The 16565-nt window shown below is 39.8% G+C and overlaps 2 long non-coding RNA genes across 5 annotated transcripts; both read left to right on the top strand.

Annotated features, from left to right (window-relative positions):
• The first annotated feature begins 5479 nt into the window (after positions 1-5479).
• On the top strand, positions 5480-6577 carry LOC127921393 (uncharacterized). Of its 2 annotated transcripts, XR_008108975.1 has the most exons (4): positions 5480-5651; positions 5704-5924; positions 5977-6444; positions 6497-6577. It is a non-coding gene; the product is annotated as an uncharacterized LOC127921393 (long non-coding RNA). The 2 variants fall into 2 exon arrangements; XR_008108976.1 differs by lacking the exons at positions 5480-5651; positions 6497-6577 and having other exon boundaries at positions 5661-5807; positions 5865-5924; positions 5977-6474.
• Positions 6578-11693: 5116 nt separating this feature from the next.
• On the top strand, positions 11694-14868 carry LOC127921390 (uncharacterized). Of its 3 annotated transcripts, none has more exons than XR_008108921.1 (3): positions 11694-11831; positions 13202-13292; positions 14728-14868. It is a non-coding gene; the product is annotated as an uncharacterized LOC127921390 (long non-coding RNA). The 3 variants fall into 3 exon arrangements; XR_008108922.1 differs by lacking the exon at positions 14728-14868 and adding an exon at positions 14122-14200; XR_008108923.1 differs by lacking the exon at positions 14728-14868 and adding an exon at positions 13581-13707 and having other exon boundaries at positions 13202-13273.
• Positions 14869-16565: the final 1697 nt, after the last annotated feature.

Here is a 16565-nt window from a genome sequence, read left to right as displayed (position 1 = left end):
TTAATTCAGACCCATAACCATTCAGACCCATAACCATTCAGTCCCATAACCATTCAGACCCATAACCATTCAGATGGTGGTAACCATAGCAGACCCATAACCATTCAGACCCATAACCATTCAGATGGTGGTAGACTATAGCAGTTATTAATTCAGACCCATAACCATTCAGACCCATAACCATTCAGATGGTGGTATTAATTCAGACTATAGAGGTTATTAATTCAGACCCATAACCATTCAGATGGTGGTAGACTATAGCAGTTATTAATTCAGACCCATAACCATTCAGATGGTGGTAGACTATAGCAGTTATTAATTCAGACCCATAACCATTCAGACCCATAACCATTCAGACCCATAACCATTCAGATGGTGGTAGACTATAGCAGTTATTAATTCAGACCCATAACCATTCAGATGGTGGTAGACTATAGCAGTTATTAATTCAGACCCATAACCATAACATTCAGACCCATAACCATTCAGATGGTGGTAGACTATAGCAGTTATTAATTCAGACCCATAACCATTCAGATGGTGGTAGACTATAGCAGTTATTAATTCAGACCCATAACCATTCAGATGGTGGTAGACTATAGCAGTTATTAATTCAGACCCATAACCATTCAGATGGTGGTAGACTAACCATTAATTCAGACCCATAACCATTCAGATGGTGGTAGACTATAGCAGTTATTAATTCAGACCCATAACCATTCAGACCCATAACCATTCAGATGGTGGTAGACTATAGCAGTTATTAATTCAGACCCATAACCATTCAGATGGTCAGACCCATAACCATTCAGACCCATAACCATTCAGATGGTGGTAGACTATAGCAGTTATTAATTCAGACCCATAACCATTCAGATGGTGGTAGACTATAGCAGTTATTAATTCAGAACCATTCAGACCCATAACCATTCAGATGGTGGTAGACTATAGCAGTTATTAATTCAGACCCATAACCATTCAGATGGTGGTAGACTATAGCAGTTATTAATTCAGACCCATAACCATTCAGACCCATAACCATTCAGATTAACCATTCAGACCCATAACCATTCAGACCCATAACCATTCAGATGGTGGTAGACTATAGCAGTTATTAGTTCAGACCCATAACCATTCAGATGGTGGTAGACTATAGCAGTTATTAATTCAGACCCATAACCATTCAGACCCATAACCATTCAGATGGTGGTAGACTATAGCAGTTATTAATTCAGACCCAGAACCATTCAGATGGTGGTAGACTATAGCAGTTATTAATTCAGACCCATAACCATTCAGACCCATAACCATTCAGATGGTGGTAGACTATAGCAGTTATTAATTCAGACCCATAACCACTCAGACCCATAACCATTCAGATGGTGGTAGACTATAGCAGTTATTAATTCAGACCCATTACCATTCAGATGGTGGTAGACTATAGCAGTTATTAATTCAGACCCATAACCATTCAGATGGTGGTAGACTATAGCAGTTATTAATTCAGATCCATAACCATTCAGACCCATAACCATTCAGATGGTGGTAGACTATAGCAGTTATTAATTCAGACCCAGAACCATTCAGATGGTGGTAGACTATAGCAGTTATTAATTCAGACCCATAACCATTCAGATGGTGGTAGACTATAGCAGTTATTAATTCAGACCCATAACCATTCAGATGGTGGTAGACTATAGCAGTTATTAATTCAGACCCATAACCATTCAGATGGTGGTAGACTATAGCAGTTATTAATTCAGACCCATAACCATTCAGATGGTGGTAGACTAACCATTCAGACCCATAACCATTCAGACCCATAACCATTCAGACCCATAACCATTCAGACCCATAACCATTCAGATGGTGGTAGACTATAGCAGTTATTAATTCAGACCCATAACCATTCAGATGGTGGTAGACTATAGCAGTTATTAATTCAGACCCATAACCATTCAGACCCATAACCATTCAGACCCATAACCATTCAGATGGTGGTAGACTATAGCAGTTATTAATTCAGACCCATAACCATTCAGACCCATAACCATTCAGATGGTGGTAGACTATAGCAGTTATTAATTCAGACCCATAACCATTCAGACCCATAACCATTCAGACCCATAACCATTCAGACCCATAACCATTCAGATGGTGGTAGACTATAGCAGTTATTAATTCAGACCCATAACCATTCAGATGGTGGTAGACTATAGCAGTTATTAATTCAGACCCATAACCATTCAGATGGTGGTAGACTATAGCAGTTATTAATTCAGACCCATAACCATTCAGACCCATAACCATTCAGATGGTGGTAGACTATAGCAGTTATTAATTCAGACCCATAACCATTCAGACCCATAACCATTCAGACCCATAACCATTCAGACCCATAACCATTCAGATGGTGGTAGACTATAGCAGTTATTAATTCAGACCCATAACCATTCAGACCCATAACCATTCAGATGGTGGTAGACTATAGCAGTTATTAATTCAGACCCATAACCATTCAGATGGTGGTAGACTATAGCAGTTATTAATTCAGACCCATAACCATTCAGATGGTGGTAGACTATAGCAGTTATTAATTCAGACCCATAACCATTCAGATGGTGGTAGACTATAGCAGTTATTAATTCAGACCCATAACCATTCAGATGGTGGTAGACTATAGCAGTTATTAATTCAGACCCATAACCATTCAGATGGTGGTAGACTATAGCAGTTATTAATTCAGACCCATAACCATTCAGATGGTGGTAGACTATAGCAGTTATTAATTCAGACCCATAACCATTCAGATGGTGGTAGACTATAGCAGTTATTAATTCAGACCCATAACCATTCAGACCCATAACCATTCAGATGGTGGTAGACTATAGCAGTTATTAATTCAGACCCATAACCATTCAGATGGTGGTAGACTATAGCAGTTATTAATTCAGACCCATAACCATTCAGATGGTGGTAGACTATAGCAGTTATTAATTCAGACCCATAACCATTCAGACCCATAACCATTCAGATGGTGGTAGACTATAGCAGTTATTAATTCAGACCCATAACCATTCAGATGGTGGTAGACTATAGCAGGTATTAATTCAGACCCATAACCATTCAGACCCATAACCATTCAGATGGTGGTAGACTATAGCAGTTATTAATTCAGACCCATAACCATTCAGACCCATAACCATTCAGATGGTGGTAGACTATAGCAGTTATTAATTCAGACCCATAACCATTCAGATGGTGGTAGACTATAGCAGTTATTAATTCAGACCCATAACCATTCAGATGGTGGTAGACTATAGCAGTTATTAAATGTCTTTAATGTAGGCCTCATCAAATGTCTTTAATGCAGGCCTCATCAAATTTCTTTAATGCAGGCCTCATCAAATGTCTTTAATGCAGGCCTCATCAAATGTCTTTAATGCAGGCCTCATCAAATGTCTTTAATGCAGGCCTCATCAAATGTCTTTAATGTAGGCCTCATCAAATGTCTTTAATGTAGACCTCATCAAATGTCTTTAATCTAGGCCTCATCAAATGTCTTTAATGTAGGCCTCATCAAATGTCTTTAATGTATGCCTCATCAAACGTCTTTAATGCAGGCCTCATCAAATGTCTTTAATGTAGGCCTCATCAAATGTCTTTAATGTAGGCCTCATCAAATGTCTTTAATGTAGGCCTCATCAAATGTCTTTAATGTAGGCCTCATCAAATATCTTTAATGTAGGCCTCATCAAATGTCTTTAATGTATGCCTCATCAAATGTCTTTAATGTATGCCTCATCAAATGTCTTTAATGTAGGCCTCATCAAATATCTTTAATGTAGGCCTCATCAAATGTCTTTAATGTAGGCCTCATCAAATGTCTTTAATGTAGGCCTCATCAAATGTCTTTAATGTAGGCCTCATCAAATGTCTTTAATGCAGGCCTCATCAAATGTCTTTAATGCAGGCCTCATCAAATGTCTTTAATGTAGGCCTCATCAAATGTCTTTAATGCAGGCCTCATCAAATGTCTTTAATGTAGGCCTCATCAAATGTCTTTAATGCAGGCCTCATCAAATGTCTTTAATGCAGGCCTCATCAAATGTCTTTAATGCAGGCCTCATCAAATGTCTTTAATGCAGGCCTCATCAAATGTCTTTAATGTAGGCCTCATCAAATGTCTTTAATGTAGGCCTCATGAAATGTCTTTAATGTAGGCCTAATGAAATGTCTTTAATGTAGGCCTCATCAAATGTCTTTAATGTAGGCCTCATCAAATGTCTTTAATGCAGGCCTCATCAAATGTCTTTAATGCAGGCCTCATCAAATGTCTTTAATGCAGGCCTCATCAAATGTCTTTAATGCAGGCCTCATCAAATGTCTTTAATGCAGGCCTCATCAAATGTCTTTAATGCAGGCCTCATCAAATGTCTTTAATGCAGGCCTCATCAAATGTCTTTAATGCAGGCCTCATCAAATGTCTTTAATGCAGGCCTCATCAAATGTCTTTAATGTAGGCCTCATCAAATGTCTTTAATGTAGGGCCTCATCAAATGTCTTTAATGCAGGCCTCATCAAATGTCTTTAATGCAGGCCTCATCAAATGTCTTTAATGCAGGCCTCATCAAATGTCTTTAATGCAGGCCTTCAAATGTCTTTAATTGGGCCTCATCAAATGTCTTTAATGCAGGCCTCATCAAATGTCTTTAATGCAGGCCTCATCAAATGTCTTTAATGCAGGCCTCATCAAATGTCTTTAATGTAGGCCTCATGAAATGTCTTTAATGCAGGCCTCATCAAATGTCTTTAATGTAGGCCTCATGAAATGTCTTTAATGTAGGCCTCATCAAATGTCTTTAATGCAGGCCTCATCAAATGTCTTTAATGTAGGCCTCATCAAATGTCTTTAATGCAGGCCTCATCAAATGTCTTTAATGTAAGCCTCATCAAATGTCTTTAATGTAAGCCTCATCAAATGTCTTTAATGTAGGCCTCATCAAATGTCTTTAATGTAGGCCTCATTAAATGTCTTTAATGTAGGGCCCCTTGATGTTTCATTGTGTTACATTACAGCCTTATTCTGAAATGTTTTTTTTTTTTATATTTATACAATTACACACAATACCATAATACCATAATGACATCACACTACCCCATAATGACATCACAATACCCCATAATGACATCACAATACCCCATAATGACATCACAATACCCCATAATGACATCACAATACCCCATAATGACATCACAATACCCCATAATGACATCACACTACCCCATAATGACATCACACTACCCCATAATGACATCACACTCACATGACATCACAATACCCCATAATGACATCACAATACCCCATAATGACATCACAATACCCCATAATGACATCACAATACCCCATAATGACAAGGCAAAACCGGTTCTTAGACATAAATAACTGAAATATCACATTTACATACTCATCCCCAGCTTCTAATTGGCTCATTCATCCCAAGAATCAACATGTGTTCACCCTTATGCCGTTTTTAATTAAGAGACTAAATACAAAAAGTTAATCCTGGATACCAATGTTCTAGATTAATGTATTGAGGTAAACAGGTCAGAGATGGTGGAACCCAGTGTTCTAGTATTAATGTATTGAGGTTAACAGGTCAGAGATGGTGGAACCCAGTGTTCTAGTATTAATGTATTGAGGTAAACAGGTCAGAGATGGTGGAACCCAGTGTTCTAGTATTAATGTATTGAGGTAAACAGGTCAGAGATGGTGGAACCCAGTGTTCTAGTATTAATGTATTGAGGTTAACAGGTCAGAGATGTCAAGGTGGAACCCAGTGTTCTAGTATTAATGTATTGAGGTAAACAGGTCAGAGATGGTGGAACCCAGTGTTCTAGTATTAATGTATTGAGGTAAACAGGTCAGAGATGGTGGAACCCAGTGTTCTAGTATTAATATATTGAGGTTAACAGGTCAGAGATGGTGGAACCCAGTGTTCTAGTATTAATGTATTGAGGTAAACAGGTCAGAGATGGTGGAACCCAGTGTTCTAGTATTAATGTATTGAGGTAAACAGGTCAGAGATGGTGGAACCCAGTGTTCTAGTATTAATGTATTGAGGTAAACAGGTCAGAGATGGTGGAACCCAGTGTTCTAGTATTAATGTATTGAGGTAAACAGGTCAGAGATGGTGGAACCCAGTGTTCTAGTATTAATGTATTGAGGTAAACAGGTCAGAGATGGTGGAACCCAGTGTTCTAGTATTAATGTATTGAGGTAAACAGGTCAGAGATGGTGGAACCCAGTGTTCTAGTATTAATGTATTGAGGTAAACAGGTCAGAGATGGTGGAACCCAGTGTTCTAGTATTAATGTATTGAGGTAAACAGGTCAGAGATGGTGGAACCCAGTGTTCTAGTATTAATGTATTGAGGTAAACAGGTCAGAGATGGTGGAACCCAGTGTTCTAGTATTAATATATTGAGGTTAACAGGTCAGAGATGGTGGAACCCAGTGTTCTAGTATTAATGTATTGAGGTAAACAGGTCAGAGATGGTGGAACCCAGTGTTCTAGGTCAGAGATAATAATAATATATGCCATTTAGCAGATTGAGACTAACAGTCATGTGTGTCAGAGATGGTGGAAGAAGAGATGTTCTGGCGTTAATAGATGCTGAGAGCTAAAAAGGAGGTCAGAGATGGTGGAACCCAGTGTTCTAGTATTAGATGTAGATGAGATGTTAGACAGGTCAGAGATGGTGTTAGAGACTAGTGTTCTAGATGTATTATATAGACTAGAAGAGATGTTAGACTAGAAGAGATGTTGTTAGAGACTAGAAGAGATGGTAGAGAGACAGAAGATGGTGTTGTTAGAGACTAGAAGAGATGGTTGAGAGACTAGAAGAGATGATGTTGTTAGAGACTAGAAGAGATGTTGTTAGAGACTAGAAGAGATGTTGTTAGAGACTAGAAGAGATGTTGTTAGAGACTAGAAGAGATGTTGTTAGAGACTAGAAGAGATGTTGTTAGAGACTAGAAGAGATGTTGTTAGAGACTAGAAGAGATGTTGTTAGAGACTAGAAGAGATGTTGTTAGAGACTAGAAGAGATGTTGTTAAAGACTAGAAGAGATGTTGTTACTAGAGAGATGTAGACGTGAAGAGATGTTGTTAGAGACTAGAGGAGATGATGTTGTTAGAGACTAGAGGAGATGTTGTTGTTTATTGAGACTATAGACTAGAAGAGATGTCTGGTTCAGAGATGAGGCAGAGAGTCTGGTTTCATTGTCCTCTTGGTCTGAGAACTCAATTCACATTGTCCTCTGGTGATGAGGCAGCCGTGTCATGGTGAATTCACATTGTCCTCTTGGTCCGATGAGGCAGCCGTGCCATGGTGAATTCACATTGTCCTCTTGGTCCGATGATGAGGCACATTGTCCTCTTGGTCCGATGAGGCAGCCGTGCCATGGTGAATTCACATTGTCCTCTTGGTCCGATGAGGCAGCCGTGTCATGGTGAATTCACATTGTCCTCTTGGTCTGATGAGGCAGCCGTGCCATGGTGAATTCACATTGTCCTCTTGGTGTGATGGTCAAGACGTCCTCTGGTTTCTCCAACGTGGTCCTTCTGTAGCTCAGTTGGTAGAGCATGGCGCTTGTAACGGTCCAGGGTAGTGGGTTCGATTGTCCTCTTGGTCCGACCAGCCCATTGTCCTCTTGGTAGAATGTATGCATGACATGACTGGTAAGTCACATTGTCTTTGGTCCGATAAAAGCGTCTGCTAAATGGCATATATTATTATTATTCACATTAGACCCTGGTTCAGATCCCACCCGTGGCACATACACACAGACGGCATTATTTAAAACAAGAGAGTTTTAATTGAAATTATAAAAAAGGTACATCAGGTTGACATGTTCAAAAGTAAGAAGGCTCATCCCATTCCCTGGTCCCACAGCCCTCCTCCCTGTCCCACAGCCCTCTTCCCTCCCTGCCCTCCCACAGCCCTCCTCCCTGCCGTCTCCCACAGCCCTCCTCCCTGTCCCACAGCCCTCCTCCCTGTCCCACAGCCCCCTTGTCCCTGTCCCACAGCCCCCTTCCCTGTCCCACAGCCCTTCCTTCCCTGTCCCACAGCCCTCTTCCCTGTCCCACAGCCCTCTTCCCTGTCCCACAGCCCTCTTCATTGTAAATGAGGTACAATAGCACTTAATAATGACCATGGTGTGTACTAAACAGCTGGATGGTAACAATAACCTTGCCCAATCACAAAGACACCCCTATACTGGGAGTAGGGGCTAGAGATTAGGGGGCTAGAGAGTAGGGGCAAGAGAGTAGGGGCAAGAGAGTAGGGGCAAGAGAGTAGGGGCTGAGAGTAGGGGCTAGAGAGTGGGGGCTAGAGAGTAGGGGCTAGAGAGTGACTGGGGCTAGAGAGTAAATGGGGGCTAGAGAGTAGGGGGCTAGAGGGTAGGGGCTAGAGGGTAGGGGCTAGAGAGTAGGGGTTAGAGAGTACGGGGGGTAGAGAGCATACGGGGGGCCAGAGCGTACGGGGGGAGAGTACGGGGCTAGAGAGTACGGGGGGTAGAGAGTAGGGGGTAGAGAGTAGGGGTAGAGAGAGTAGGGGGCTAGAGAGTAGGGGGCTAGAGAGTAGGGGCTAGAGAGAGAAGTAGGGGGCTAGAGAGTAGGGGGCTAGAGAGTACGGGGGTAGAGAGTACGGGGGTAGAGAGTACGGGGGCTAGAGAGTAGGGGGCTAGAGAGTAGGGGGGTAGAGAGTAGGGGGGTAGAGAGTACGGGGCTAGAGAGTAGGGGGCTAGAGAGTAGGGGGCTAGAGAGTAGGGGGCTAGAGAGTAGGGGGCTAGAGAGTAGGGGGCTAGAGGGTAGGGGTGTATTTGAGATTAGCCGCTCCAAGGTAATGAAGCACACAGGTGGAGTAGATGAGCCCTGATGTCCCGTAGAAAATAACTGACGATCCAGAACAGAACAGCCAGGCCAGGCTAGACGATCCCCACAGCAAAACAGCCAGGCAAGGCTAGACGATCCCCACAGCAAAACAGCCAGGCGATCCAGACCTGACGAGCCAGAGTAGAACAGCCAGGCGATGATCCTGACGATTCAGCCGGAGCAGCCTCGGCAGCCACAGTGGGTGCACTCTATAATCCTCCCCTGTAGAGAGAGCGCGAGAGAGAGAGAGCGCGAGACAGAGAGAGAGAGAGAGACAGAGACAGAGAGCGAGACAGAGAGAGAGACAGAGAGACAGAGAGAGAGACAGAGAGAGAGCGAGACAGAGAGAGAGCGAGACAGAGACAGACAGAGAGAGAGCGAGAGAGAGAGCGAGACAGAGAGAGAGAGCGAGACAGAGAGAGAGCGAGACAGAGAGAGAGCGAGAGACAGAGCGACAGAGAGAGACAGAGAGAGAGCAGAGAGAGAGAGCGAGACAGAGAGAGAGCGAGACAGAGAGAGCGAGACAGAGAGAGCGAGACAGAGAGAGAGAGCGAGAGAGAGAGAGAGACACAGAGAGAGAGAGAGGGTTAACCCACTAGCAACTGAAATGGGGAGGAACAAACGTGAATTTGTCCAATTAGGAACCATTGTTTTCGTTGCAAAATGTTTTGCTACGGTGTGCACTAATGAATACACCTCAGGTGTGTGAGAGATGTAAAATGACACTGTACCGATAAGGTATAGTATAGAGAGACTACGTGTTGTAGTAACATAGTGTAGTAGTAATATAGTATAGTAGTATTATAGTGTAGTAGTATTATAGTGTAGCAGTATTATAGTGTAGCAGTATTATAGTGTAGCAGTATTATAGTGTAGCAGTATTATAGTGTAGCAGTATTATAGTGTAGCAGTATTATAGTGTTATATTGCCGTAGTATTATAGTGCAGTAGTATTATGGTGCAGTAGTATTATGGTGTAGTAGTATTATAGTGTAGTAGTGATGTGTATAGTGTAGTAGTATTATCGTGTAGTAGTATTATGGTGCAGTAGTATTATAGTGTAGTAGTATTATAGTGCAGTAGTATTATAGTGCAGTAGTATTATAGTGTAGTAGTATTATAGTGTAGTAGTATTATAGTGTAGTAGAATTATGGTGCAGTAGTATTATTATAGTGTGTAGTGTAGTAGTATTATAGTGCAGTAGTGATTATAGTGCAGTACCTATTATAGTGTAGTAGTATTATAGTGTTGTAGTAGTAGTGTAGTAGTATAGTATAGTAGTATTATGGTGCAGTAGTATATATAGTGCAGTAGTAGTATTATAGTGTAGTAGTATTATAGTGGCAGTATTATAGTGTAGCAGTATTATAGTGCAGTAGTATTATGTATGTAGTATTATAGTGTAGTAGTGATAGTATTATAGTGCAGTAGTATTATAGTGCAGTAGTATTATAGTGTTATAGTGTACTAGTATTATAGTATAGTAGTATGTGTAGTAGTGCAGTAGTATTATAGTGCAGTAGTATTATGGTGCAGTAGTATTATGGTGCAGTAGTATTATAGTGGAGTAGTATTATAGTGGAGTGGTATTATAGTGTAGTAGTATTATGGTGCAGTAGTATTATAGTGCAGTAGTATTATAGTGTAGTAGTATTATAGTGTAGTAGTGATGTGTGTAGTGCAGTAGTATTATAGTGCAGTAGTATTATAGTATTATAGTGTACTAATATTATAGTATAGTAGTGATGTGTATAGTGCAGTAGTATTATAGTGTAGTAGTATTATAGTGCAGTAGTATTCTAGTGCAGTAGTATTATAGTGCAGTAGTATTATAGTGCAGTAGTATATAGTGCAGTAGTATTATAGTGTAGTAGTATTATAGTGTAGTAGTATTGTGTAGCAGTTTGCTCTTGGGGACAGATGTAGAGTGTATTGATATGGTATAGTAGTGTAGTAGTACTATAGTATTGTGTAGTTGTACTCACCACCTCCAGTTTGCTCTTGGGAACTCTACAGATGTAGTAGAGTGTATTGATATAGTATAGTAGTGTAGTAGTACTATAGTACTCACCACCTCCAGTTTGCTCTTGGGAACTCTACAGATGTAGAGTGTATTGATATGGTATAGTAGTGTAGTAGTACTATAGTATTGTGTAGTTGTACTCACCACCTCCAGTTTGCTCTTGGGAACTCTACAGATGTAGTAGAGTGTATTGATATAGTATAGTAGTGTAGTAGTACTATAGTACTCACCACCTCCAGTTTGCTCTTGGGAACTCTACAGATGTAGAGTGTATTGATATGGTATAGTAGTGTAGTAGTACTATAGTATTGTGTAGTTGTACTCACCACCTCCAGTTTGCTCTTGGGAACTCTACAGATGTAGAGTGTATTGATATAGTATAGTAGTGTAGTAGTACTATAGTATTGTGTAGTAGTGTAGTAGTACTATAGTATTGTGTAGTAGTGTAGTAGTACTATAGTACTCACCACCTCCAGTTTGCTCTTGGGAACTCTACAGATGTAGAGTGTATTGATATGGTATAGTAGTGTCGTAGTACTATAGTATTGTGTAGTAGTGTAGTAGTACTATAGTACTCACCACCTCCAGTTTGCTCTTGGGAACTCTACAGATGTAGAGTGTATTGATATGGTATAGTAGTACTATAGTATTGTGTAGTAGTGTAGTAGTACTATAGTATTGTGTAGTACTCACCACCTCCAGTTTGCTCTTGGGATCTCTACAGATGTAGAGTGTATTGATATAGTATAGTTTTATAGTATTGTGTAGTTGTACTCACCACCTCCAGTTTGCTCTTGGGATCTCTACAGATGTAGTAGTGTATTGATATGGTATAGTAGTGTAGTATTGTGTAGTAGTATAGTACTGTAGTACTCACCACCTCCAGTTTGCTCTTGGGAACTCTACAGATGTGTAGAGTATAGTAGTGATAGTACTATAGTAGTGTAGTAGTACTATAGTACTCACCACCTCCAGTTTGCTCTTGGGAACTCTACAGATGTAGAGTGTATTGATATGGTATAGTAGTGTCGTAGTACTATAGTATTGTGTAGTAGTGTAGTAGTACTATAGTACTCACCACCTCCAGTTTGCTCTTGGGAACTCTACAGATGTACAGTGTATTGATATGGTATAGTAGTACTATAGTATTGTGTAGTAGTACTATAGTACTCACCACCTCCAGTTTGCTCTTGGGAACTCTACAGATGCAGAGTGTATTGATATAGTATAGTAGTACTATAGTATTGTGTAGTAGTACTATAGTACTCACCACCTCCAGTTTGCTCTTGGGAACTCTACAGATGCAGAGTGTATTGATATAGTATAGTAGTGTAGTAGTACTATAGTATTGTGTAGTAGTACTATAGTACTCACCACCTCCAGTTTGCTCTTGGGAACTCTACAGATGTAGAGTGTATTGATATGGTATAGTAGTGTAGTAGTACTATAGTATTGTGTAGTAGTGTAGTAGTACTATAGTATTGTGTAGTAGTACTATAGTACTCACCACCTCCAGTTTGCTCTTGGGAACTCTACAGATGCAGAGTGTATTGATATAGTATAGTAGTGTAGTAGTACTATAGTATTGTGTAGTAGTACTATAGTACTCACCACCTCCAGTTTGCTCTTGGGAACTCTACAGATGTAGAGTGTATTGATATGGTATAGTAGTGTAGTAGTACTATAGTATTGTGTAGTAGTGTAGTAGTACTATAGTACTCACCACCTCCAGTTTGCTCTTGGGAACTCTACAGATGCAGAGTGTATTGATATGGTATAGTAGTGTAGTAGTACTATAGTATTGTGTAGTAGTGTAGTAGTACTATAGTATTGTGTAGTAGTACTATAGTACTCACCACCTCCAGTTTGCTCTTGGGAACTCTACAGATGTAGAGTGTATTGATATGGTATAGTAGTGTAGTAGTACTATAGTATTGTGTAGTAGTGTAGTAGTACTTGTGTGTAGTAGTACTATAGTACTCACCACCTCCAGTTTGCTCTTGGGAACTCTACAGATGTAGAGTGTATTGATATGGTATAGTAGTGTAGTAGTACTATAGTAGTGTAGTAGTACTGTAGTAGTACTATAGTACTCACCACCTCCAGTTTGCTCTTGGGAACTCTACAGATGCAGAGTGTATTGATATGGTATAGTAGTGTCGTAGTAGTAGTACTATAGTATTGTGTAGTAGTGTAGTAGTACTATAGTATTGTGTAGTAGTACTATAGTATTGTGTAGTAGTAGTACTCACCACCTCCAGTTTGCTCTTGGGAACTCTACAGATGCAGAGTGTATTGATATGGTATAGTAGTGTAGTAGTACTATAGTAGTACTATAGTATGTAGTAGTAGTGTCCAGTAGTACTATAGTATTGTGTAGTAGTGTATTGTATATAGTATAGTGTGTAGTAGTACTATAGTACTATATAGTACTCACCACCTCCAGTTTGCTCTTGGGAACTCTACAGATGTAGAGTGTATTGATATGGTATAGTAGTGTAGTAGTACTGTGTATAGTATTGTGTAGTAGTACTATAGTATTGTGTAGTAGTACTATAGTACTCACCACCTCCAGTTTGCTCTTGGGAACTCTACAGATGTAGAGTGTATTGATATAGGTATAGTAGTACTATAGTATTGTGTAGTAGTACTATAGTACTCACCACCTCCAGTTTGCTCTTGGGAACTCTACAGATGTAGAGTGTATTGATATGGTATAGTAGTACTATAGTATTGTGTAGTAGTGTAGTAGTACTATAGTATTGTAGTAGTACTATAGTACTCACCACCTCCAGTTTGCTCTTGGGAACTCTACAGATGTAGAGTGTATTGATATAGTATAGTTTTATAGTAGTACTATAGTGTAGTTGTACTCACCACCTCCAGTTTGCTCTTGGGAACTCTACAGATGTAGAGTGTATTGATATGGTATAGTAGTGTAGTAGTGTAGTAGTATAGTACTGTGCTAGTAGTACTCACCACCTCCAGTTTGCTCTTGGGAACTCTACAGATGTAGAGTGTATTGAGTGTATTGATATAGTATAGTATTGTGTAGTAGTACTATAGTACTCACCACCTCCAGTTTGCTCTTGGGAACTCTACAGATGTAGAGTGTATTGATATGGTATAGTAGTGTAGTAGTACTATAGTATTGTGTAGTAGTGTAGTAGTACTATAGTACTCACCACCTCCAGTTTGCTCTTGGGAACTCTACAGATGCAGAGTGTATTGATATGGTATAGTAGTAGTACTATAGTACTGTGTAGTAGTACTATAGTACTCACCACCTCCAGTTTGCTCTTGGGAACTCTACAGATGCAGAGTGTATTGATATGGTATAGTAGTGTAGTAGTACTATAGTACTCACCACCTGTTTGCTCTTGGGAGATGCAGTGTGTAGTGATATAGTATAGTAGTACTATAGTACTATAGTTGTACTCACCACCTCCAGTTTGCTCTTGGGAACTCTACAGATGCAGAGTGTATTGATATGGTATAGTAGTGTAGTAGTACTATAGTATTGTGTAGTAGTGTAGTAGTACTATAGTATTGTGTAGTAGTACTATAGTACTCACCACCTCCAGTTTGCTCTTGGGAACTCTACAGATGCAGAGTGTATTGATATAGTATAGTAGTGTAGTAGTACTATAGTATTGTGTAGTAGTACTATAGTACTCACCACCTCCAGTTTGCTCTTGGGAACTCTACAGATGTAGAGTGTATTGATATGGTATAGTAGTGTAGTAGTACTATAGTATTGTGTAGTAGTGTAGTAGTACTATAGTACTCACCACCTCCAGTTTGCTCTTGGGAACTCTACAGATGTAGAGTGTATTGATATGGTATAGTAGTGTAGTAGTACTATAGTATTGTGTAGTAGTACTATAGTACTCACCACCTCCAGTTTGCTCTTGGGAACTCTACAGATGCAGAGTGTATTGATATGGTATAGTAGTGTAGTAGTACTATAGTATTGTGTAGTAGTGTGTAGTACTATAGTATTGTGTAGTAGTACTATAGTACTCACCACCTCCAGTTTGCTCTTGGGAACTCTACAGATGCAGAGTGTATTGATATGGTATAGTAGTGTAGTAGTACTATAGTAGTGTAGTAGTACTGTAGTAGTACTATAGTACTCACCACCTCCAGTTGCTCTTGGGAACTCTACAGATGCAGAGTGTATTGATATGTATAGTAGTGTGTACACACACTATAGTATACTATAGTATTGTGTAGTACATAGTATTGTGTAGTAGTGTAGTAGTACTATAGTATTGTGTAGTAGTACTCACCACCTCCAGTTTGCTCTTGGGAACTCTACAGATGCAGAGTGTAGATATGGTATAGTAGTGTGTAAACTAACCAGTAACATATAGTATTGTCCTGGAGGTACTGCAGTAGTGTATTGTGTAGTAGTGTAGTACTATAGGAGCCTGTCCTAGTAGTACTATAGTAGTAGGTCATAGTACTCACCACCTCCTCCAGTTTGCTCTTGGGAACTCTACAGATGTAGAGTGTATTGATATGGTATAGTAGTGTAGTAGTACTATAGTATTGTGTAGTAGTGTCCTAGTCTACCTCTATAGTATTGTGTAGAGGTACTATAGTATTGTGTAGTAGTACTGAGTACTCACCACCTCCAGTTTGCTCTTGGGAACTCTACAGATGTAGAGTGTATTGATAGGTATAGTAGTACTATAGTATTGTCACTACAGGAGCCCGTACTATAGGTCACCTCAGCAGTTTGCTCTTGGGAACTCTACAGATGCAGAGTGTATTGATATGGTCATAGTAGTGTCCTAGGTACTATAGTATTGTGTAGTCCTGTTATATAACATCTAGTACTATAGTATTGTGTAGTAGTACTATAGTACTCACCACCTCAGTTTGCTCTTGGGAACTCTACAGATGCAGAGTGTATTGATACTGGTATAGTAGTGTAGTATAACATCTATTGTGTAGTAGTGTCCTAGTCTATAACATCTACCTCTATAGTACTCACCACCTCCAGTTTGCTCTTTCTAACTCTACAGATGCAGACTGTATTGATCTTCTATAAGTGTATCTACTATAGTATTGTGTAGTAGTACTATAGTACTCTACCTCTCCAGTTTGCTCTTGGGAACTCTACAGATGCAGAGTGTATTGATCTTATAACAGTGTACCTAGTACTATGGCCTTGTCTAGTAGTACTATAGTACTCACCACCTCCTTGCTCTTAACATCTACAGATGTGAGTGCCTTGATATGGTATAGTAGTGTACATCTACCTCTGTATTGTGCCTTAGTACTATAGTATAACTATAGTACTCTCTGCTGACACCTTCCAGTTTGCTCTTGGGAACATCTACCTCTGCAGAGTGTATTGATATGGTATAACATCTACTTACTATAGTAGTACTATAGCCTTCCTGTTAGTGTAACAGTACTATAGTATTGTGTAGTAGTACTATAGTAACATCACCACTGCTCCAGTTTGCTCTTGGGAACTCTACAGATGTAGAGTGTATTCCTATAGTATAACAGTGTAGTAGTACTATAGTATTGTGTAGTAGTACTATAGTACTCACCACCTCCAGTTGCTCTTAACTCTACAGATGCTG

This window comes from Oncorhynchus keta, unplaced genomic scaffold (genome assembly GCF_023373465.1).
Source record: "Oncorhynchus keta strain PuntledgeMale-10-30-2019 unplaced genomic scaffold, Oket_V2 Un_contig_22294_pilon_pilon, whole genome shotgun sequence".
Classification (NCBI taxonomy): Eukaryota; Metazoa; Chordata; class Actinopteri; order Salmoniformes; family Salmonidae; genus Oncorhynchus; species Oncorhynchus keta.
This window is presented reverse-complemented; position numbering and strand designations above follow the sequence as displayed.